This window comes from Loxodonta africana, chromosome 12, assembly GCF_030014295.1.
Source record: "Loxodonta africana isolate mLoxAfr1 chromosome 12, mLoxAfr1.hap2, whole genome shotgun sequence".
NCBI classification, from domain to species: domain Eukaryota; kingdom Metazoa; phylum Chordata; class Mammalia; order Proboscidea; family Elephantidae; genus Loxodonta; species Loxodonta africana.
The window spans coordinates 93,443,533-93,465,291 of record NC_087353.1 but is presented as its reverse complement, the minus strand read 5'-3'; the positions used below and the strand labels follow the sequence as shown (position 1 = coordinate 93,465,291).

The following is a 21,759-nucleotide window of genomic DNA, read 5'->3' as shown; positions in this document are numbered from 1 at the left end:
TCCATACAGGAGACCTGGGTTCAACTCCTGGCCAGTGCACGTCATGTGCAGCCACCACCTGTCTGTCAGCAGAGGCTTGCCTGTTGGTATGATGCTGAACAGGTTTCAGTGGAGCTTCCAGACTTAAGACAAACTAGGAAGAAAGGCCTGGTGATCGACCTCCAAAAATTAGCCAATGACAACCCTATGAGCAACATCATGAAGTTGTCAAGGATTTCGTTTTACTTGGATCGACAATCAATGCCCATGGAAGCAGCAGTTAAGAAATCAAACAATGTATTGCGCTGGGAAAATCTGCTCCAAAAGACCTCTTTAAAATCTTAAAAAACAAAGATGTCACTTTGATGACTAAGGTGCACCCAACCCAAGCCATGGTGTCATATAAATGCAAAAGCTGGACAGTGAAAAAGGGAGACTGAAGAACTGATGCATTTGAATTATGGTGGTGGCGAAGGACATGAAATATACCGTGGACTGCCAGAAGAACAAACAGATCATTCTTGGAGGAAGTACAACCAGAATGTTCCTTAGAATTGAGCATGGTGAGACTGCTGCTCACTTAAGATATGTCCTCAGGAGAGACCAATCACTAAAAAGGACATCATGCTTGGTAGATGGCCAGCAAAAAAAGAGGAAGACCTTCAATGAGATGGATTGACACAGTAGCTACAACAATGGGCTCAAGCATAGCAACAACTGGGAGGATGGTGTAGGGCCAGGCAATATGTCCTCCTGTTATACACAAGATCACTATGAGTTGGAGGCAACTCGACAGCACCTAACAACAACAACACGGATTGCAAGCATCTGACGCTCAAGTGATCACGTGGATAGCGCAGGACCGGGCACCATTTCGTTCCATTGTGCCTGAGGAAGCTGTGAGTCGGCGACTGGCTCCACAGTAGCTAACACACGTGCAGGACACGGTCAGGCAGTTGTCACTGCATCAGATCCTTTAATCTTTCCCAGAGCTCCATGCCCCGTTTCCCCATGAGGACGCATCTGCCCTACAGGTCTTTCCAACCCGTCTACCTCCCAGACGGGCTCTTTCTTCAACCCCCAGGGACTCCTGGGAGAACGAAGCCCCAGAGCTGGGCTGGCAGCAGGGGTGGAGAGAAGTTGAAAGGTTGTCAGCGAGGAACTGAATTCGGGGTCACAGGTTCCCACGCCCACATTAACAGAGAGTCAGGGGAGAAAATAATAGGATGGTGTACTTGACTTTGGACAGGCTCAGTGTGAGGCTTCAAATGTGCTAGAAATTGCACATCCACAGATGACCTTCTTCCTGAGTGGAGTTGAAAATCAGAGGACCAGGGTAAGGCTGGGACCAATATGACGTTCTTAGAGCTCTTGGGTCGTATTTGTCATTTGAATTTGTTAGAATTGTTTTCAGCTGCAAGTAATAGAAAAGCAGCCACAGATTTACACGTCCCAAACCCACTGCTGTCAAGTTGATTCCGACTCATAGTGACCCATAGCACACAGTAGAACTGCCCCATAGAGTTTCCAAGACTGTGAATCTTTACAGAAGCAGACTGCCTCATCTTTCTCCCATGGAGTGGCTGGTGGATTCCAACCACCGACCTTTCAGTTAGCAGCCGAGTGCTTAACCACTGCACCACCGGGGCTTTTATTCTGAGTGAGACAGAGCTCAGCAGCCTGGGCAGCAGGAAGGGTGGGGCTCCGATGACGCTGGCTCCTCCCTGGTCCTCCTTCCCCTCTGCCCCCAATACACTCCCTGTCCCCCAATAGCAGACACAGCCTTGGCTCTCTGAACACCCTGCTTGCCTCAGTGACAGGGACACATTACCCAATTAGCAAGGTATGCACGGGCTTAATTGTGTTTGCTTACTAATCTGTAGTGCACAATTTCACATAGGTTTCACACGCACAATTTCGCCACATCAAGGTTGTGGTGAAATTGCGCACTACAGATTAGTAAGTAAGCACAGTTAAGCCCGTGCGTACCTTGCTTATTGGGTAATCCGTCCCTGCTCAGTGAGCACAGCCTCCCCCCTGCCCTCCCAGCCTCTCCTGTGGATCGAAGGCCACCTACACACTTAGCTCAGAGACAAAAGGGGAAGTCAGTGTGGCAGCCCACCCCCACCCCACCGCCACCTCTGTATGGGCTAAAAATAGAGGCAGCATCTGGTGGGGGCAGCGTGGGGCTTCCGGGGGAGGCAGCCACAGCATCCGCGTTTTCAAGGGCCTTGTAGGCAGCAAGCCGGAGAAGAGGGAATTTGAGAGGCCCGTGGAGACTCCCCCTACCCAGACCAGGACGTAGCTAGTTTCCGAACAGGTGAGCATATTGTCGGCTGGCTCGTCTCCTACTCACGTGTGTTCTGTGTACCGAATTGAAGTCCTTGTTCTGTGCAAATTGCTTTTGAGGCAGGGCTGGGCTCTGGTGGGACCCCTTTGTCCCCCCAATACCTATTTCTTCCGCTCTCGGCCGGCCGCACCCCTGCGCTCTCGTGGCTTCACGGGTGTTCTTTTTCACTTCTTAATTTCTTAAACGAGACCACGGACTGTTGGCAGCAGGTGCTGGGCCCGCTATTTTATGCCATAGCTGTCATACGCAGAGTCCCTGCTATGAGTTGGAATGGACTCAACGGCAGCAGGTTTGGTTTGGGTTTTTTGAGTGGCGCAAACGGTGATCTCTTTGACTGCTAAGTGAAAGGTTGGAGGTTCAAGACTACCCAGAGGTGCCTCAAAAGAAAGGCCTGGTGATCTACTACCCGAAAATCAGCCATCGACAGCCCGGGGGAGCACAGTTGTACGCTGACACACATGAACACCGGATGATGGATTTGGGTTGCAGCACCCCGTTTTCATGTGCTGGAGCTTTATTTTCTTCTAAGATCAGTGCAAGGTACTAAGGATGGGCTGAGGGCACAGAGGGGTCCTGTTGAAGGAGGGAGAGGCCCATGGCCCCCAGCCAGGCAGAGAGGAGATGGAGCTGCCCTGTTTCCAGAAGCTGGCCCTCGTCTTTGTCTGAAATGCCCAGCCCTGCAGCCCAGCCTCTCTGGGTGCTGGCTGAACCCCTGCCGTCTCCGGGGTACCCCTTTCCATCAGTTCCTCAGAGATTGATTAAGATTCTATATGCACAGAAGTGAACCAGTGCTAAAATGCTGCCCAACAGTTGACCCAAGGCCCAGCCCCAGCCCACAGCGAAATGGAATGAAAAGAAGCAGGCCAGACCAGGCGTGAGGCCTTGTAGTCTAGAATCCAGGAATAAAGGGGCGGCATGAGACAAGCGCTCACCAAGGAGGGACCAGGGACTCTAAAGGGGAATCTCCCCTCCTCCCAGGACCTCATGGAGGAACCTGAGAAGGTTTCTCAATTCCTAATGGAACTATTCAGAAATATGTTAAGTCCTGCGTGTTTGCAGAAAAGTATGCAGCCTCCTGGGATGGTTTGCTTATTAGAGAGCAGACCGTGGTCTCCTTTTATGGGGTTAAGCTGACTTCACTGGTTTGGAAAAGGTGGCTAGGTCTTAGGGTCATCCTTTAAAATGTGACGCAGAGTGATAAATTCATGGTGTCTGTTATGGGTTGAATTGTGACATCCAAAAATTTACGATGAAGTTACCCCAGTACTCATGGACATGATCTTGTTCGGAACTAGTGTCTTGGGTGATGTTTCAGTTAAGTTAGCATGAGGTCACACTGGAGTGGGGTGGGCCCTAATCCAATGTGAGCGGTGTCCTTATAAAAGAGAAGAGATACTCAGGGAAGCTGGCCACGTGAAGACAGAGGCAGAGGTTGGAGTTTACACTGCAGCCGCAAACCAAGGAACACCTGGACCTGCTAGAAGCTGGAAGAGGCAAAGACGGTTCCTCCCCTAGGTCTTCTGGAGAGAACGTGGTCCTGCTGAACCCTGAATTTGGACTTCTGGCTTCCATAACTCTGAGACAATAAATTTTGGTTCTGTTAAAGCTACCCAATTTGTAATATTTTGTTATGGCAGCCCGAAGAAACCAAAAAAAAAAAAAAAAAAAAACACATTGCTGTCAAGTTGATTCCAACTCATGGAAACCCTGTGTTACAGAGTAGAACTGCTCCATAGGGTTTTCTTGGCTGTAATCTTTATGGAAGCAGATTGCCAGGCCTTTCTTCCATGGTACCACTGGGTAGGTTGGAATCACCAACCTTTTAGGTTAGTAGACGAATGCCAATCATTCATTCACACCACTCAGGAACCCAGGAAACTAATACAGTGACTCAGAGTCACACACGAGGAATAACCACCCCAGTGCTGAAATTTCAGAGCAACACCCCACTGTCCACTGCCTGCATGGGTGAAGCCACGCCTGCAATACACTCACATCCAGCCAGTGACTGACCTTCAAGCTCAGCTTCCCTGTGAACTGACTCAGAGCTCCTGGCACACAGGTAAGAAAATACGCAGGATAATAGAAGCAGCTGGGTCACCTCACTCCACAGCTAAGGAGACACCTTCCCAACACTCAGGGTCTGTACGAAGCAATGGTTTCTGGGTACAGTTTTGATGGGTGCCTTGTTTAATTATTGGTGATGGCTTTGTTTGGCATGCACATGAAAAAGGCATTGCATATGACTTGTAATGCTTAACTTAGATGGGAAGAAGAAACTATAAACACTCTCTGAGCATAAACCAAAAAAAAAAAAAAACCATTGCTGTCAAGTCAGTGCCGACTCATGGCATCCCCGTGTGTTACAGAGTAGAGCTGCTCCATAGGGTTTTCTCGGCTGTAATCTTTTTGGAAACAGATTGCCAGGTCTTTCCATGGCGCCACTGGGTCAGTTTGAACCACCAACCTTTTGGTCCGTGGTGAAGCGCCAACCATTTGCACCGCCCAGGACCTTTCTCTGAGCATTTGAGATTCCCCAAATAATTCTTTTCCTATAACTTTCAGAGACTCAAGTCTTAGAGGCATCTTTTTTCAGGGTGGTTTCTCCACCACAGCTATGTAGGAGGCACAGAACATCTCAAAAACCTGGTCTTGTATTTCCTGGTGGCTGGTAGTAGAGAAAGGTTTCTAGATGGTGCAAACAGTTTGCACTTGTCTACTAACCAAAAAGTTGATAGTTCGAATCTATCTAGCGTTGCTGCAGAAGAAAAGGCCTGGTGATCTGCTTCTGTAAAGACCCGAGCCAAGAATACCATATGGAGCAGCTCTACTCCATAACATCTGGGGTCACCACCAGTTGAAATCAGCTCAACAGCAGCGGAGTTTTGGACACTTGTGAAGAGAAACACCTCCAACCTTCCAGCCCCAACAAATTAAAGATGCTTTTACCCCATAAACGGTCCAAGAGACACCATAGAACCCTCTCTCCATGGAAGGAAAACTGGTACATTTCGAGATGTTTTGGGCATTCTCTTCCCGACCCCCTGACCTTGTGCAAATAGATGGAAAATATGAGTCCACATATTTTAAGTTTGAAGTTCTGTGGTTCTCTTTTTGTGTTAAAACTGGTTAAATTCCGGAAGTTCATGGGCAAGGAGTGATCTTGGGAATCTCAGGAGCTCTCTGGATGAGGGGTGTGACACATAGAGGCCAAAATAGTTGTTAGCTGCCACTGAAGCAGCTCCAACTCATGGCAACCCGTGTACATCTTTGGGCTCATTGGTATGCTTGAGTCCATTGTCGTGGCCACTGAGTATTTTGAGTGCCTTCCAACTAGGGGGCTCGCTCATCTTCCTGCACTGTATCAGACAATATGCTGTTGTGCCATAGGGTTTTTATTGGCTGGATTTTGGAAGCAGATTGCCAGGCCTTTCTTCCTAGTCTGTCTTAGTCTGAAGGCTCCACTGAAACCTGTCTAACATGAGTGATCCTGCTGGTATTTAAAATACCTGTGACACAGCTTCCAGTATCACAGTGACATGCAATCCACCACAGTACAACAAACTGACAAATGGGGGCGGAAGGTGCTAAAATAGCAGTCCGCCCCTTTCTGGCCAGATCCTCTGTTATGGATTGGTTTGTGTTCCCCAAAAAGATTTAAGTCCTAACCCCCAGTACCTGTGAGTGTGACCTTATTTGGAAATAGGATCTTCACAAAGGTAATCAAGTTAAGGTGAGGTCACGCTGGAGTAGGCTGGGCCTTAAACCCAATGTGACTGGTGTCATAAGAAGAGGGAAGTTCAGACACAGACGCACAGGGAAGAGGGCCATGTGAAGACGGAGGCAGAGACTGGAGTGATGAAGCCACACGCCAAGGATTGCAAGCAACCTTCAGAAACTAGAGACAAGGAGGGATTCTTCCGTAGACCTTCAGAGGGAGCACGGCCCTGCCAACACCTTGGTTTTGGACTCCCAGCCTCCAGAACTGAGAAGGAATGCATTTTTGTTGTTTTAAGCCCCACTTCACTTTGTGGTTCTTTGTTACAGTGGCCACAGGACACTCATACACCCTCCCTTTTACTTCCATGCCCCCCACCCGGTGCCCCCCACCCCACCCCAGTTGCCGTCTTTCCTCTCTGCTTTGTCCTTTCATTTCTCTTTCCTTTTCTCAGCTCTGCCCCCTGTGGGTACTGAATAAACCTCTGAGTCTTACTTCCTTTTCTCTGGCGTGAACCCCACTCTTCCCCCGCCCTCTGACCTCCCCTTCTGTCGCTACCTCTGTCTCTCTTCGCCAGTGTCCCACACAAGGCATTGCTGTCACCTCCTGCAGGAACTTTGGGTCTGAAAAGCCACTGGGTTCCTACAAGGAAGAGTGCCCGTGCCTGCCTCCGGAGGTTCAGACCCTAGCTTGGCCAAACTCGTTGCTGTTGAGTCGATTCCAACTCATGGCGACTCCATGTATTACAAAGTAGAACTGCTCCATAGGGTTTTCTTGTCTGTGAACTTTATAGAATGAAGAGCCCCAATGGCTCAATGGTTAAGCGTTTGGCTGCTAACTGAAAGGTCAGCAGTTGAAACCCACCCAGCAGCTTCACAGGAGAAAGACCTGATGACTTGCTCCTATAAAGATTATAGCTTAGAAAACCCAATGGGACACTTCTGCTCTGTCGCATGGGGTTGCTATGAGCTGAAAATCGACTCGACAGCACCCAACAACAACAATCCTTATGGAAGCAGATCGCCAGGCCTTTCTTCCACAGCACCACTGGGTAGATTTGAACTGCCAACCTTTAGATTAACAGTCAATCACAAACCACCTATGCCACCCAAGGACCCTTTCCAGCTTGGCCTCTTCCCCTCCAATCCTATGTTGTACCCTTTTCAAGCCTCATTGCTCTGGTCTGTTCTCCAGAGATGATAATACCTGGGGTGAGGGCTGGAGTAATGGTCTGCTCAGAGCCTTCCACCCCCACGTGCTCAGACATGGGAGCTGTTTTGATTTTCAAGGTCCCTGACAATAAGAGCTTGGGGCTACTGTGGCTGTGATGGGAAGCCGGGAAGAAGATGGTGGGAGACAGAAGGACACTTGCCCAGCACCCCAGAGCAGCAGTAGAGCCAGATGCCACTCACATATGTCTCTGCCCATCTGCCTCACCCACCCACAGGGCACTGTGGTCATGCTGAACTAGGAGCCCATCTACCAGGGGCTCATTGGGGAAATGAGCAGATATGGCCAGCTTCCCCAGCGTTGGACTGGCTCTGCTCCTGGGTACATTAGAACAATTAATTACAGCCAAGCCCTGATTATCTCCAGTAATAGAGGAGACCAGAATAACATAGAGCTAATTGAAAAGTAGGAGTGCAGGAAAGAGGGCCCCATTTTGTGAGAGAGCTGTTTATTTTGTAGTTAATTATGAGTCAAGAGACCCTTTCTGGATCCCTCTCTCCTTCCTTCTCTCTCACTCCCTCTCCTAAGCCTAAAATTTAATTGGATGCACAAACTATTTTGCTCCCAATGTAGTGGATGCCCAGTTAATGTCTTTTAACTAACTTGCTCCCTTGCCATCGTTTTGGCAGAAGCACCTCAGAACAAAAGCACTGACTGGTTCGAAATTCACGGGTGGAAACACTCATTGTTGTAATAATTGTGGTAATAATGGCCCTGAACATAGACATTGTGCCCTATTCTTCTAAAAGTGCCTCCAATAAATGACCACGTTACTGCAAGACATGCAGAAGAAGGAGAGATGGAACAGACCAGAAGTCTGGAACCTCCACGAACAGGGTGTCTTAGTTACCTAGTGCTGCTATAACAGAAATACCACAAGTAGATGGTTTTAACAAACAGATATTTATTCTTTCACAGCCTAGGAGACTAGAAGTCCGAATTCAGGGTGCCAGCTCCAGGGGAAGGCTTTCTCTCTCTGTCAGCTCTGAAGGAAAGTCCTCGTCATCAATCTTCCTCTGCTCTAGGAGCTTCTTAGCCCAGGGACCCTGGGTCCAGAGGACACGCTCCTGGCTCCACTATTTTGGTCATATGAGGTCCCATATCTCTCTGCTCACTTCTCTCTTATGTCTCAAAAGAGATTGAATTAAGACACAACCTAATCTTGTAGATTGAGTCCTGCCTCATTAATATCTCAACTGCCAATAATCCCACCTCACTAACAGCATAGAGGTAGGATTTACACGCATTTTGGGGGGCACAATTCAATCCATGACACAGGGTCTTTGGTCCCTGGAGGATGGAGAGTTGGTTTGGATTGCTATTTGGGGGTTGCCCATGAGTCTTTTCCTGAACGGGGCAGATGGGAGGGGCACTGACGTGTCTCGCTCATTTTCTTGCTGCGTGAAAAACTAGAAATCTCTATTGTGTCTGCAGTTTCCCAACATCGGGATCTTGGTTATTCCTTTCTTCCCAGGAAGGCTGGCCATGTTGTTGTTGGGTGCTGTTGAGTCAATGACCACTCATAGCGACCCCATGTGACAGAGTAAAACTGCCGCATAGGGTTTTCTAGGCTGTGATGTTTACAGGAAAAGATCACCAGGTCCTTCTCTCACTTAGCTGCTGGATGGCGCCACAGTTAAGCACTCAGCTGTAACCAAAAGGTTGGCGGTTCAAACTTACCCAGTGGCACCACAGAAGAAAGACTTAGCGACCTGTTCTCATAAAGATTACAGCCTAGAAAACCCCATGGGGCAGTTCTATTCTGTAACGCATGGGATTGTCATGAGTCAGAATCAACTTGGTGGCAACAGGTTCGGTTTGGCTTTATATATGTATAATATATTTACGTAAAATACACGTTGTTGTTAGGTGCTGTCAATTCTCATTCATAACAACCCCATGGGATAAAGTAGAACTGCGCCGTAGGGTTTCCAAGGCTGTAACCTTTCAGTTAGCAGCTGGGCACTTAATCATTGCGCTACCAGGGCCCCTAAACCTAGCCACAGTCTAGAGTAATCCTAGATTAGGTGACAGACAACCTAAGCATGAGGATGCAGGATTTGTGGAGGACGTTTATTCCCAGCTCTTTTGCGCTGCAGCAATCTTTCTGTGGACACCACCTGCCTCCACCCTCACTGTCTGCTGTGGGTTTTGCTACTGAGTCATCACCATCCCCCTTCTCTTACACTGTCTGAGTGCCCACCACACATTAGACACCCACAGCACAAAAGATGTTGTGCCCTGGCTGTCCAGGAGTTTATATCCCAAAGGTCACCTGATGAAGAAGTTACTGTAAAGCCAAAAACAGAACCAAACCCACTACCATCAAGGCAATACTGACTCATAGTGACCCTATAGGATAGAGTAGAACTGACCCAAAGGGCTTCCAAGGCTGTAATCTTTTTTTTTTTTTTTCTCATTGTGCCTTAGGTGAAAGTTGGTAGCACAAATTAGTTTCTTATTCAAAAATTTATACACAAATTGTTTGGTGACACTGATTGCAACCCCTACAATATGTCAGCCCTCTCCCCCTTTCTGCTCCGTGTTCCCCGTGCCCATTCGTCTAGTTTTCCTGTCTCTTCCTGCCTCCTCGTCTTTGCTTTTGGGCAGGCGTTGCCCATTTGGTCTTGTATACTTGGTTAAACTGAGAAGCACATTTCCAAGGCTGTAATCTTTATAGAAGCAGAGTGCCACATCTTTCTCCAGTGGAGCAGCTGGTGGCTTTAAACCTCTCAGTTAGCAGCTGAGCACTTAATCACTGTGCCACCAGGGCTTCTTAAGTTCCTGTAAACTCTGTTATCTCACACAATGAGGGGGTGACCTGTTATGCTCAATCGACCATTCTGGCTGCTGCTGGATTATCCATTTCCAAAGAATTATCGTGGTTAGCTGCTGTCGAGTCAGCTCTGACTTGTGGTAACCCCAGGCACAGTGGAGCAAAATGCTGCCCGTTTCTGTGCCGTCCCTATGATCAGTTGTGGATCAAACCCTTGCAATTCAGGTTGTTGCTGCTGTTGTTGTTGTTAGGTGCTTTTGAGCCAGCTATGACTCATAGCGACTTCTTGTTCAACAGGACTAAGTGTTGCCCAATCCTGCGCCATCCTGAGAACAGTAGACATGTTTGAGCCCGTTGTTGCAGCCACTATGTCAATCCACCTCGTTGAGGGTCTCCCTCTTTTTCACTGACCCTCTGCTTTACCAAGCACAATGTCCTTCTCCAGGAATTCGTCCCTCTTGATGACATGGCCAAAGTAAGTGAGATGATGTCTCTCCACCCTCACTTCCAAGGACCATTCTGGCTGTACTTTCTCCAAACTCTTATGAAGAATTAGAATTCAGTAAACTGGACTTCACTCCAGGACGCCAATGGATATGCTGAGATCTTTTCTGGATGGTTGCAGAATCTCATACTGCTCCAGGGTTGGATCAGATTGCAAATATCCATTGTGGCTGTAATGTGGCTGTGATGGTTGGAAGTACCAGAAAATGAGGCGGGCTCCCGGACCGAATGCAGGGCCAGGTGGGTCTTCTGCATATCATCCAGGGAAGATGGTTTGTGACAAGATGGCTCTGTCCCTGCAGCTCAGACTTTGGAGGGACGTATATTCTAGGCTTCTAATCCATGACCGATTGAGAGCGTAAGATAGATTGGCACTTAGTTCCAAATTGCAGGCGCAGCAGAACACCCTGGGTATAAATGAAGGGCGTGCGATGCCGTCAGCAGGCTGTCACAGTAAAAACCCACCCCACGCTCGCAGAGATAAAAGTCTTATCCGCTGAAGGGAGGAAAATAATAACAAGTAAGAGAACCCCCACGCTCATCCATTGGAAATCAATCACTTTATAAATATTGAATGCCTATTTATGTAAGACACTTGCGAGGCCACGGGGTGAACGAGGAAATATGAGATGGGTCCCTGCCCAGAGGATCGTAAGTTGCATGGCAGACATAAGAAGATGCTAATGGCACCGAGTGGGTGAGTTTCATATAGGAAGTACCCACAAAAGTGTTGAGGATAAATCTTTTCAGTTATTCTCTGATTTCTGTTTGGTGTGAAGATAATGATGCTGGGCGACTAGGTAGGAACTTCTTGTTTCTATCTGGAGTTTGCTGCTGGCTTGTCAAGGGGCTGACGTGGACTAAGTGCCTGCCATGGGGGCTGTAGGAGTTCCTGGGCAGTGCGAAGCGTTGACATACTTGCTGCTAGCTGAATGGTTGTTGGTTTGCGTTCACCCAGAGGCACTTTGGAAGAAAACCTTGGCAATCTACTTGTGAAAAGTAAACCATTGAAAACCTTATGGACCACAGTTCTACTCTGACACACATAAAATTGCCATGACTCGGAACTGACTCAGTGGCAACTGGTGGTAACGTGTGCTGCAAAAAATCTAAGATGTTAGTATGACTTGTCCGATTTAACAGGCAGATAAATGGAGGCTCAGAGAGGTTGAGCAGCGTGCCCGAGGTAGCACAGCAATAAGCGGCGGAACTGGAGTTCAAACCCAGGACTCTCTGACTTCAGAAACATAGCTTTTCCACTAGAACCCAGGGGGAACCTGCCAGTTTTATCTCTTTATGCAAATATTTGTTGGTTTGGCTTTCTTCTTGTTTGATTGGCATAGAATTAACCTGTTGCCAATGAGTCGATTTGGACTTGTAGCCACCCTGTAGGACAGAGTAGAACCACCCCGTAAGATTTCCAAGACTGTAATCTTTATGGAAGCAGACTGCCACACCTTTCTCCGGTGGAGAGGCTGGTGGGTTCGAATCACAGACCTTTCGGTCAGCATTTGACCACCGTGCCACCAGGGCTCCTTAGAATAGAATTGCTGTGGTCCCTTTTCCTCCCCCATCCCAATTTTTTTTTTTTTTTTTTCCCAAACAGTATCACTTCACACCAAGAATCGCAACATATCTTAATCTCTTGAGGGCAGGAGCTTCAGGTGCCCTGCAGATAGGATCTCAGCCACCCAACTTTCTACATCTATAGCAGGAAGGGCTCTTCAGAGACCAAGTTGGTGACCAGATGGCAAAGCTCATTGCCATTTTAACTAGTCATTCACCACCTGGCCCTATAGAACCACCTTTCTTCTGCATTTGAACTCTGACCAGAGAGCTGGTGTGTGAAAAAGTACAGCTTTGACCTCAAGCCATGAACCCCTGGGGGTTAAATAAGGAAGTCCGAAGTCTAAATAAAACCTAGCTGCTGCTTCCGGCACCAGCCTTGCACCTGCCAGACCTGGAGGCCTTTCAAGAAATAGGAGCTTGGAGCGCTGTTCCGCCCCAGAGAAAACCAGAGCCTCAGCACCCCCGATTTCGTTTGTTGGTATTATCCCTACAGCGGAGTGGGAGAATTAGACAGCTAGAGGCAGGAACACTCCCACTGCCACCACCACCTGTTCCAATATAAAAAGCTGGTTGCCATCAAATCGATTCCAACTCATGGTGACTCCATGTGTGTCAGAGTAGAACGGTGCTTCATAGGGTTTTCAACGGCTGATTTTTCAGAAGTAGACTGCCAGTTCTTCCTTCCAAGGTGCCGCTGGGTGGACTCGAATCTCCAACCTTTAGGGTTAGCAGCCGAGCATATTAACTGTTTGCAGTACCCAGGGACTCCTTTCCAATGTAAGAAAAACTTGAAACCTGCGGTTTCTAGTTAGGAGCCTTCTCGTTGATTGAAATAGTTGGCCAAGTTATTTTCAGACACGTGGCAATGTGTGTAAAAGTTTACTGCATTTACCTGTTCTCATGATACTTCATAAAATAGTTGGCCCCACCACAGGAAGCAAGTTTTAAATGGACGGCTACGTCAATTCTAAGTATATTGTCAGTGTGTCCTATAAATGCATGAGGGGAGAAATTAGCGTGGTCTATGTGCAGCCAGGTGCTGTATCCTCAAAGGAAGCTGTGATGCCGTGGGGACCAGCTCTGGGCCTTTGGAGATAACTGCACCTGAGCTGCAGGTAGTGGCCCGTGGGAGCCTCACTGCTTCCCCTTAGTGAGTTTCTGCGATGGGCTTCTGATCTGCAGTCTCTGAACGCAGCTTACCTTGAAAATCTCGGTAGACCGAGCTGTCATTCAGGTCCCTTCTTCCTTCTCTCCTTTGTTGACCGTTCATCTGCTCCCATCTCTTGTTGTTAGTCGAGTCAACTCCAACTCATGGCGACCATATGTACAAGAGAATGAAACGTTGCCCAATTCTGCTCCGTCTTCCTGATCAGTGGTATGTTTGAGTCCATTGTGGCGGTTGTTGTGTCCGTCCATCTTACTGAAGTTTTCCCTCATGTTCGCTGACTTTTTGTTTTACCAAATATGATGGCCTTTTCTAGCGCTTGGTCTTTCCTGATGATGTGACCAAAGTAAGCGAGCCGAAGTCTCACCACCTTGGCTTCTAAGGAGCATTCCGGTTGTATTTCTTCTAAGACAGTTTTGTCTATTCCTCTGGCAGTCCACGGTACATTCAGTATTCTTCACCAGCCCGCTCTCTCACCTCTTGCTTTCCTCTCCTGATGAGTGTGGGAGCCTTTCCTACCATCTCTCTTCAAGTTTACCTGCTCCTGCCCCCTCTACCCTGCCTTGAGCACCTCTACATTTTCACTGGTGTCTTATCCCCCATTGCCGTTGGTTTTTTAGTTTCTTGAGGTTTTGCATAGCCAGAGTTTCTTCCTTTGTTTCTGACTCTTCTGCCTTCTGCATCTAGCAATACTGTTGAATGATAGTGAGTTCGTGAGCTAATGGTGTTCACAGCCTGTGTCCCAAGTCACCTCTGGAAAGGCACCATGACTAAACTCTACAGACAGTCCCTGGGTTGGATCTGAAATGCATTTGGGCCATTGGCCTCGGCCACCATCTTAACCTTGGAGGACACCATCTTGGAACTCCAGAGCCAGCCAGATGAGACCAGGAGAAGATAAAAGGGGAAGATTTAAGTTTCGCATGTCGCTTCCACAGCATCTTCTTAATTCTCTTTCTTGGCTGCTCTCCGAGTGGGGCTCTTCTTTGATGATGGTGGTGACCTTTTCTATAAAAGGGCGAAGGTCCAACCTTTTCATTTAAAAGGCTCTTGGGGCTGCTGGGCTCATCCCACACCCTCCCACACCAGCCCCAAAGGCTCCCAGGAGCAGGATTCTACCCGGTGGTGCTCAAGTGTCAGGCAGCACCTTCCCCATGGAAGCTTTTGCCCTGTCCAAACAACCTCTCCAAGTCCCAAAGTCAAAAAGTACCTCATGGTTTATAGACTTACTAGATCCATTGAGACTGGGGATACCCCCAATTCTAGTACCCAGAAATAATCTTTAAATATTGAACTGAAACACTCCCATGAAGCCATCCTTAAACTAAATACCGGTTTAGCCCAATTAGTGAAGAAGGTTTGCCTCGACCATTGCACTCTTATAAAGAATTATCTATCTGAGTTTAGACTGACAGCAGTTAATCTAAAGCAAAGATGAGAATTTCAAGGGGCAGAGAGCCTAAGTTAATGGGGATGAAGCAGTATGGGCAGAGACAGTGAGAATGGTGACACAATGTGAAATATGTAACCAATATTGTTGTACTGCACATGTAGAAAGTATGAATGGATGCATGTTTGGTTGTATATATTGCTAACCCACCGCCATCCAGTCGATTCCTACTCATAGCAACACTATAGGACAGAGTAGAACTGCCCCATAGGGTTTCCAAGGCTGTACTCTTTATGGAAACAGATTGCCAGGTCTTTCTCCCAAGGAACAGCAACGGGTTTGGTTTTAATCTTTATGGAAGTGGATTGCCAGGCCTTTCTTCCACGGTGCTGCCGGGTGGGTTTGAACAACCGACCTATCAGCTAGAAGCCAGGCATTTAACCAGGGTTCCTGTTATTATTGTTGTGTGCTGCCCAGTCAATTCCAACTCATGTCAACCCTATAGGATGGAGTACAATGCCCCATGGGTTTCCGAGGCTGTCAGTCTTTACGGGACCAGTGCTTGTAGAGATACGCAAATGAGTAGGACACAGTCCCTCCTCTAAAAGGAGTTCACAGTAGGCATGGAAATAAATAATGGCAAATCAGGGTGGGAAATACAAGAATGTTGGTTTGTGCCCAGAAGACCGGTGGCGTGAGAGAGGGAGTCATGGCTGTATTTGGAAGGGTTAGGCACAGCTTCACAGAGGACCCAGCCCAGGCTGATCAGGTAGCTTGCATTCACCGAGTCCTTCTTGGTAGATAAATTACTGAATGTTGTTGTTGTTGGATGCCATAGAATCAACTTTCGACTCATGGCAACCCCATGTGACAGGGTGGGACTATCTCATGGAGTTTTCTTGGCTATAATCTTTACAGAAGCAGACTGCCAGGCTCCTGCAGAGCCACTGGGTGTATTTGAACCACCAGCCTTTCAGTTAGCAGCCGAGCACTTAACCATTGCACCACCAGGGTTCCTTGATTACTGAATTCTATTTTATAAAACCTCAGATCAGTAACCAAAAACCCATTGCAGTTGAGTCTATTCTGACTCCTACTGACCCTATAGGACAGAATAGAACTGCCCCATAGGGTCTCCAAGAATATAATCTTCCTGGAAGCAGACTGCCACATCTTTTTCTGCTAGAGCGGGTAGTGGGTTTGAACCACCAACCTTTCGGTTAGCAACTGAGCGCTTAACCACTGTGCCACCCGGGCTTCTCCTTAGATCTTTAGAGCATTCAATTTGGCAAACATTTATTGAAAACCTACCATGTGCTTATCTTAGCTTCCTAGGGCAGCCGTAACAAAATATCACAAGTGGGTGGTTTTAAAGAACAGGAATTTACTGTCTGACAATCCTGAGGCTAGAAGTCCAAACCAGGGTATTGGCTGTGTCAGTTCCTTCTTGCCGTTCGTTTGCTGCTTGTAGGTGCATCTGTCTCCATAGTTACCTAGCATCTTTCATGGGGGTCTGACTCCTCTCCATGTCGGTTCTCCTTTTAGAAGACATCGCTCAGAAGGGATTTGGATTAGGACTCATTGGTGACTCACTGGTAGAACCCTCGCCTCCCACGCAGGAGACCCACATTCGATTTCTAGCCATGCACAGCCACCACCCATCTGTCACTAGAGGCTTGCGTGTTACTATGAGGCTGAACAGGTTTCAGGGGAGCTTCCAGACTTAAGACTAGGAAGAAAGGCCTGGTGATCTGCTTCTGAAAATCAGCCAATGAAAACCCCATGGATCACAGTGGTCCTCTCCACATTGGGATGGCACGAGACCCGGCAGCATTTTGTTCCATTGTCCACAGGGTCACCAAAAGTGAAGGCCAACTAGACAGCAGCTAACAACAACTCCAGCAAGAGGTCCTGAACAAAACTGATAAGATCTTCTAAAAAAGACCCTATTTCCCCAAGCAGGGTCATGTTCACATGTATGTATCTTTTGGGAGGATCCATAACAATACTAGAGAGCCTGGTTCCAAACCGAGTCAAAGACTGACATCAAGAATTCAAAGAGGGATAGCGGGCTTGCCAAGTTGCTCCCAACCCAAACAATAGATAGCCAAGATACTGAAGAACACGCCACTGGAAAAGAATACTTTCAAGGCCACAGATGAGGCAAAGGGGCTGTCTTTGAAAACACAGAGGCCTCTCGGATTGGAATTACCTGGCGGTCTCAGTGACATTGCAGTCCCCCTCGGCGAAGGTGGATTTGTTGGCCCCGCATTGGAGACAACAGCAGGGGAGAGCAGAGCTTTATTATCACCAAGGCCACAGGACTCCTCTGGCTGGCCCCGTAGCTAGACTGCACTTCACAGAAGTCCAAGAGGGTGACCTCAGTGGGATTTAGGTTTGGCCAAGTGGCCAGCATGGTTTACAGTGACCCTTGCAACTGTCACTTGGCTCTGTGCACGGCGCTGGAATCCAGATGGAGAAATGCTCATAAAGAACCCATGTGATAAATGGATACGCATTTCGGAGCAATTTAAATCTGTCATTCCTAATTGTACTTTTTTTTCCAAAAGCTTCTCTGCAGTAGTGTTAGAAAAATGAGAGCTGGGGGAGAGGGGAAGCAATATCCTTCGGTAATGCAGGAGGGGTATGCCCTTCCAGAATTTTCTGCCTTGGTACAAGTCAGGAACCACTGTGGAATAAACTCTGAACAGATATGAGTAGGACTTTGGGTGACACGGGAGATGTATGACCATGTCCTTGGACTCCATTGCTGTTGAGTCGATTCTGACTCATAATGACCCCATGTGACAGAGTAGAACTGCCTCATAGGATTTCCAAGGCAGTAATCTTTATAGAAAGGAGTCATGGTGGCACAGTGGTTAAGCACTTGGCTGCTAAGCGAAAGATCGGCAGTTCAAACCCACCAACTGATTTGTGGGAGAAAGATGTGGCAGTCAGCTTCCATAAAGATTACAGCCTTGGAAACACTATGGGGCAGTTCTACTCTGTCCTATAGGGTTGCTATGAGTTGGGATCGACTCAAAGGCAATGGGTTCGGTTTGGTTTCGGGTTTAATCTTTACAGACACAGAGTGCCACATCTTTCTCCCACAGAGCAGCTGGTCAATGTAAACCGACAACCTTTCAGTTAGCACCGGAGTGCTTAACCACTGCACTGCCAGGGCTCCCTTGAGCTCTAGGCTCAATAAATGTGCCATGCCCTAGAATCCTGACTTCCTAGTTAGGCTTCCTCCTTTCCTAAATGATGCCAAGCCAAAGCATTTTTATTCAGCAGAAACTGTTGGCCCTTTGCCCAAGTAACCTGAAAGTAAGTGAAGGTAGCCACACCGCAAGAAGACTCAGGTATAAACATTATCAGTAGCTTGGTGCCCAAGGAGATGCCTTGGGGCAGGTGGGCAGTGCCCACGATGACAGCAGAGAAGCCTGGCTGTGAGGTGAGATGGGGAGGAGGTTGGGTGCCTATGGAATCTTGTTGTTGTTAGTTGCCGTCTAGTCAGCTCCAACTCACGGCGACCTTATACACAACAGAAGAAATGTGGCCATATCCAGCGCCACCTTCATGATTCTTGGTATGTTTGAGTCCATCGTTTCAGCCACCATGTCAATCCATCTCATGGAGGGTTTCCCTTGTTTTCACTGACCCTCCACTTTCCAACCATGACATCCTTTTCTAGCAATGGCCTTTCCTGATGACGTGTCCAAAGTACGGGAGCCAAAGTCTCACCATCTTAGCTTCTAAGGAACATTCTGGTTGTATTTTTTCTAATGGGGGCCAAACAAGGGAGAGATGGGCTCCAGTGGGCATTTTTGTGGAGGATGAAGTGCGGAGAGGTTGAGTGGGAAACGAGGGGCAGGAGTGGAGGTTGGCTGACGCAGGTGGAATACATTGTCCTGTATGTATGCTGCAAGAGTTGAGCGTGTGGATGGTGACGTAGAATCTATTAGTTACCATTTCCTGGGCAATGCCTTGTCTTCCTGATGGTACTGCGAGTCCCTTAGAGTCACACAGTTTGTTTCAGTGCCCCACAACACTTTATAGATGGGCAGTTCTTAGTCCTTAGGAGCCTTGGTGGTGTGATGGTTAAGCACCCACCTGCTAACCGAAAAGTCAGTGGTTCAGACCCACCAGTCGCTCCGTGGGAGAAAGACCTGGCAATCTGCTCCCCTAAAGATTTCAGCCTAGAAAACCCTATGGGGAAGTTCTACTCTGCCACGTGGGATTGCTATGAGTCAGAATCGATTTGATGGCACACAGCAACAACTTAGTCCTTATTCATTGAGGACTGGTTTTGTATCCCAAAGAAGGGAATGGGAATGGGAATAAACAGACAGATAAGGGCAGTCTGTGGCTGGGACGAATATGACTTTTTTAGAAGGCTTGGGTCCTATTTGTCACTTGTATCTGTTAGGACTGTTTTCAGCTACAAGTAGTAGAAACACAGCCACCAGTTTATACATGTTGTTGTTGTGTGCCGTCTAATCGATTCCAACTCATAGCGACCTTATAAGACAGAGTAGAACTGCCCCATGGGGCTTCCTAGGCCGTACTCTTTTATGGGAGCAGATCGCCAGGTCTTTTCTCCTGCTGAGCCACTCGTGGGTTCAAACCGCTGACCTTTTGGTTAGCAGCTGAGCACTTAACCACTGCGCCACCAGGGCTCCCTGGTTTATACATACCAGGGCTTTTATTCTTCTCATGAACTCACAGGCTAGCTGTCGAGGGCTGCCCTCAATGGCCCAATGTCCTTCTAACATTCCATTCAGTCATCTTTAGAGTGCGGCCTTTGTCTTCATGCTCACAAGATGGCTGCGCCACTTCCAAGGATTGCATCTGTGGTCCAGGTAGGAAGATGGGACGCGTAAACGGCTATTCACACCTGATCCTGCCCCCCTTAAAGAGCTTTCCTAGCAGTCCCGCCCATTAACTTCTGCTTGTCATCTCCTTGGCCAGAATTGTGCCACACAGCCACCTCTAGCTGCAAGGGAGGCGGGAAATGAAGTTTTGTAGATGGTCACAGTCACACCCCAAACAAATTGGGAATCTGCTCATGAGTTAGAGAGGATGGGTATTGGGTCGGCAGCTGGCAGTGTCTGCCCCTCTACCGTGAATTTAAAACGCTAATTGCTGCTTTCGAAATACTTATCAGTGCAGCTCTGCTGATTTCTATATGCATGTTAATTGATGGGAAATATTATCATCTCCATGTTTTGGTTGAATAGGCTGAGATCAGCAGAGGTTAAAAAGCTAACTGAGATGCCAGGGAAGAATCTTGCAGGGGGAGTTTTTTAGGTGCTTCTCTAGGTGTGCCCCCACCTCCCCTTTTTTTTTTTAAAGTAATGAAGGGGGTTGGGATGGAGGAGCATATGGAGGGCGGGCTCTAGCCCCTTTCCATAAAGCTTTAATTTCAGGGCCGTAACTGCTGCGGATGGCAGGAGTATGGGGATTTGCTTGGGCCTCTTCAGTCCTTCCTCGCGTGCAGTACATCATCCTTTTAAATAATCTTTTCCCCCCCTTTTTTTTTTTGCCAGAAGTCCTTTCAATTAAGTGGACATTTCATTGGAATAATTAAACCCTCTATATCCTATGGCTCAGTCCCGTCATTTAGGCAAATCAGTTAATCAGGGATCCATTTATCTAACTGACTGCTAACCCACTTCTAGTTCCAAAGCTTTTACTCTGTGGCAGCCCTTCCAGGGAAGAGGGGTCGGTGCCCCAAAGACAGCTCATCTCCAAAGGGCTGGGTGCTTTCTGCATTTGAAGCCACGGCAGCCTCATTGCTCATTGTATTCAAGTTTTTGATAGTTATTTTTGTTTATTCACCTAACAAATATATATTGAACACTTAAGAGTAAGGCCCGTTCTGAGTTCTGTGGGGGATGCAGAGATGAGATAGATAACGTGGCAGGTTGCTGAGCCACTCTGAACCAGTTTTCTCTTCTAGAAAGTGTAGTAGTATTTGGGATCCGTGAACACACTTGCCTGCTAACTAAAAGGTTGGAGATTCAAATCCACTCTGAGGTGCCACAGAAGAAAGGCCAGGTGGTCTCCTTCTGAAAGATCACGGCCGTTAAAAACCCTGTGGAGCACAGTTCTACTCTGACACCCGTGGGGTTGCCACAACCGGGGATCGACTCAAGGCAGCTGGTTTTCAGTAGTATCTACCTCCTCGGGGTTTTGTGAGGATCAGATGTGATAATTCATAGCGAGCATTTAGCACAGTGTCTGGCATCTGTGGTTGTTGGGACCCCTCGAGTTCATTTTCGACTCATAGTGACCCCATGTGACAGAGTAGAACTGCCCCATGGGATTTTCTAGGCTGTGATCTTTATGGAAGCAGATCACCAGGTCTTTCTCCCAAGGGGCTGCTGGGTGGATTCAAACTGCCAACCTTTCGGTTAGCAGCTGAGCAGACAGGGCTCCTTGGCTGGCATGAGCAGCTGCTTAACACGTGTTTGAACTCTGGTGGCACAGTGGGTAAGAGCTTGGCTGCCAACCAAAAGGCCAGTGGTTCCAATTCACCAGCCACTCCTTGGAAACCCTATGGGGCAGTTCCACTGTGTCCTGTGAGTCGGAATCTACAGCAACAGGTTGGTTGGTTGGTTGGTTGGTTGGTTGGTTGGTTGGTTGGTTGGTTGGTTGGTTGGTTGGTTGGTTGGTTGGTTGGTTGTTTGTTTGTTTGTTTGTTGCCACTGGTTTAATTAAGATCAAGTAACGTGGAGGCAGCCGGAGCTATGTTGGACTCTTTGTACTTAGTGGCTGTAGAATCTCAGCCCCATTACTTAACTCTCTTCTCCTGCTTCCTTATCCATAAAATGGGGATGATCATACCTGCCTTCCGGTGCTCCTGTGAAGGTTAAGAGGGGTGACATACGTGAAGCCCCCTCCCCCCCGCCCCGCCCCGCCACGCAGTTGGCACTTCTAGTTCAGGAGGGGTGAGCTGTCTCACAAGCACTGCTGCAGATTACTGCCGACCAAGCAGGGTCTGTGCAGAGACTGGGGATCATTACATCGTTCTTCATGCTTAAATGCATTGTCCGTATTTCCACTCATTGACGTG

General features: G+C 48.0%; 1 protein-coding gene across 8 annotated transcripts in view; it reads left to right on the top strand.

Moving 5' to 3' along the window:
• Window positions 1–21,759, top strand: part of CARD11 (caspase recruitment domain family member 11) — a 135,518-nt gene that overhangs the window by 64,619 nt on the left and 49,140 nt on the right. Inside the window, exons 1-2 of one of the 8 annotated variants that reach the window (XM_064295978.1) lie at window positions 2,149–2,299; window positions 16,227–19,543. The exons of 6 other annotated variants lie outside the window; for them this stretch is intronic. The gene's annotated coding sequence lies outside the window, so the exon portion shown is untranslated. Of the gene's footprint in view, window positions 1–2,148; window positions 2,300–16,226; window positions 19,544–21,759 lie in introns of those variants that run through there. One more of the 8 variants, XM_023555928.2, reaches the window with a different exon arrangement.